The 2500-nt window shown below is 39.6% G+C and overlaps 6 non-coding genes across 6 annotated transcripts in view; all 6 read left to right on the plus strand.

Moving 5' to 3' along the window:
- LOC127996374 (5S ribosomal RNA) overlaps nt 1-16 on the plus strand; it is a 119-nt gene extending 103 nt beyond the window's left edge. Inside the window, exon 1 of the ribosomal RNA XR_008169282.1 lies at nt 1-16. This exon is cut by the window's left edge and continues 103 nt beyond it. This is a non-coding gene — a ribosomal RNA (5S ribosomal RNA).
- A 513-nt stretch (nt 17-529) lies between these two features.
- Nucleotides 530-648, plus strand: LOC127997367 (5S ribosomal RNA). The gene has a single exon (XR_008170232.1). It is a non-coding gene; the product is annotated as a 5S ribosomal RNA (ribosomal RNA).
- Nucleotides 649-1010: 362 nt separating this feature from the next.
- Nucleotides 1011-1129, plus strand: LOC128004442 (5S ribosomal RNA). The gene has a single exon (XR_008177131.1). It is a non-coding gene; the product is annotated as a 5S ribosomal RNA (ribosomal RNA).
- Nucleotides 1130-1644: 515 nt separating this feature from the next.
- LOC127999514 (5S ribosomal RNA) lies at nt 1645-1763 on the plus strand. The gene has a single exon (XR_008172330.1). It is a non-coding gene; the product is annotated as a 5S ribosomal RNA (ribosomal RNA).
- A 221-nt stretch (nt 1764-1984) lies between these two features.
- LOC127996382 (5S ribosomal RNA) lies at nt 1985-2103 on the plus strand. The gene has a single exon (XR_008169290.1). It is a non-coding gene; the product is annotated as a 5S ribosomal RNA (ribosomal RNA).
- Nucleotides 2104-2426: 323 nt separating this feature from the next.
- LOC128003486 (5S ribosomal RNA) overlaps nt 2427-2500 on the plus strand; it is a 119-nt gene continuing 45 nt past the window's right edge. Inside the window, exon 1 of the ribosomal RNA XR_008176209.1 lies at nt 2427-2500. This exon is cut by the window's right edge and continues 45 nt beyond it. This is a non-coding gene — a ribosomal RNA (5S ribosomal RNA).

The raw sequence follows: 2500 nt of genomic DNA on the forward strand, positions 1-2500 counted from the left end.
CCAGGTGCTGTAAGCTTTTTGGAAATTTTTCACTTAGTATATAATAATTTTGCCAAAAAATAGAGTCAATGCCGATCTCTGAATATTAGCAGGTTTGGGCCTGGTTAGTACATGGATGGGAGACTGCCTGGGAATACCAGGTGCTGTAAGCTTTTTGGACATTTTTCACTTAGTATATAATAATTTTGCCAAAAAATAGAGTCAATGCCGATCTCTGAATATTTGCAGGTTTGGGCCTGATTAGTACATGGATGGGAGACTGCCTGGGAATACCAAGTGCTTTAATCTTTTTGGAAAATTTCACGAATTATATAATAATCTTTCATTAAAAAAAAAAAAAAAAAAAAAAAAAAAGAGTCAATGCCCGATCTCTGAATCTTAGCAGGTTTAGGTCTGGTTAGTACTTTGATGAGAGACTGCCTAGGAATACCAGGTGCTTTAAGCTTTTGGGTTTTCTTTCCTACTTATATAATGTACTGGCGATAAGATTGGCTGGTCTTTAAATAGCCCTCTCTTTGCAGCAGACTTCGCTTACGGCCATACCAACCTGGCTATGCCCGATCTCGTCTGATTTCGGAAGCTAAGCAGGTTTGGGCCTGGTTAGTACTTGGATGGGAGACCGCCTGGGAATACCAGGTGCTGTAAGCTTTTTGGACATTTTTCACTTAGTATATAATAATTTTGCCAAAAAATAGAGTCAATGCCGATCTCTGAATATTAGCAGGTTTGGGCCTGCTTAGTACATGGATGGGAGACTGCCTGGGAATACCAGGTGCTTTAATCTTTTTGGAAAATTTCACGAATTATATAATAATCTTTCATTAAAAAAAAAAAAGAGTCAATGCCCGATCTCTGAATCTTAACAGGTTTAGGTCTGGTTAGTACTTTTATGAGAGACTGCCTAGGAATACCAGGTGCTTTAAGCTTTTGGGCTTTCTTTCCTACTTATATAATGTACTGGCGATAAGATTGGCTGTTCTTTAAATAGCCCTCTCTTTGCAGCAGACTTCGCTTACGGCCATACCAACCTGGCTATGCCCGATCTCGTCTGATCTAGGAAGCTAAGCAAGTTTGGGCCTGGTTAGTACTTGGATGGGAGACCGCCTGGGAATACCAGGTGCTGTAAGCTTTTTGGACATTTTTCACTTAGTATATAATAATTTTGCCAAAAAATAGAGTCAATGCCGATCTCTGAATATTAGCAGGTTTGGGCCTGGTTAGTACATGGATGGGAGACTGCCTGGGAATACCAGGTGCTGTAAGCTTTTTTTACATTTTTCACTTAGTATATAATAATTTTGCCAAAAAATAGAGTCAATGCCGATCTCTGAATATTTGCAGGTTTGGGCCTGGTTAGTACATGGATGGGAGACTGCCTGGGAATACCAGGTGCTTTAATCTTTTTGGAAAATTTCACGAATTATATAATAGTCTTTCATTTAAAAAAAAAAAATAATAAATAAAAAAAAGAGTCAATGCCCGATCTCTGAATCTTAGCAGGTTTAGGTCTGGTTAGTACTTTGATGAGAGACTGCCTAGGAATACCAGGTGCTTTAAGCTTTTGGGCTTTCTTTCCTACTTATATAATGTACTGGCGATAAGATTGGCTGATCTTTAAATAGCCCTCTCTTTGCAGCAGACTTCGCTTACGGCCATACCAACCTGGCTATGCCCGATCTCGTCTGATCTCGGAAGCTCAGCAGGTTTGGGCCTGGTTAGTACTTGGATGGGAGACCGCCTGGGAATACCAGGTGCTGTAAGCTTTTTGGACATTTTTCACTTAGTTTATAATAATTTTGCCAAAAAATAGAGTCAATGCCCGATCTCTGAATCTTAGCAGGTTTAGGTCTGGTTAGTACATTTATGAGAGACTGCCTAGGAATACCAGGTGCTTTAAGCTTTTGGGTTTTCTTTCCTACTTATATAATGTACTGGCGATAAGATTGGCTGTTCTTTAAATAGCCCTCTCTTTGCAGCAGACTTCGCTTACGGCCATACCATCCTGGCTATGCCCGATCTCGTCTGATCTCGGAAGCTAAGCAGGTTTGGGCCTGGTTAGTACTTGGATGGGAGACCCCCTGGGAATACCAGGTGCTGTAAGCTTTTTGGAAATTTTTCACTTAGTATATAATAATTTTGCCAAAAAATAGAGTCAATGCCCAATCTCTGAATATTAGCAGGTTTGCGCCTTGTTAGTACATGGATGGGAGACTGCCTGGGAATACCAGGTGCTTTAATCTTTTTGGAAAATTTCACGAATTCTATAATAATCTTTCATTAAAAAAAAAAAAAAAAAAAATATATATATATATATATATATATAATACCAGGTGCTTTAAGCTTTTGGGTTTTCATTCCTACTTATATAATGTACTGGCGATAAGATTGGCTGGTCTTTAAATAGCCCTCTCTTTGCAGCAGACTTCGCTTACGGCCATATCATCCTGGCTATGCCTGATCTCGTCTGATCTCGGAAGCTAAGCAGGTTTGGGCCTGGTTA

Source organism: Carassius gibelio, chromosome B22 (genome assembly GCF_023724105.1).
Source record: "Carassius gibelio isolate Cgi1373 ecotype wild population from Czech Republic chromosome B22, carGib1.2-hapl.c, whole genome shotgun sequence".
Lineage (NCBI taxonomy): Eukaryota > Metazoa > Chordata > Actinopteri > Cypriniformes > Cyprinidae > Carassius > Carassius gibelio.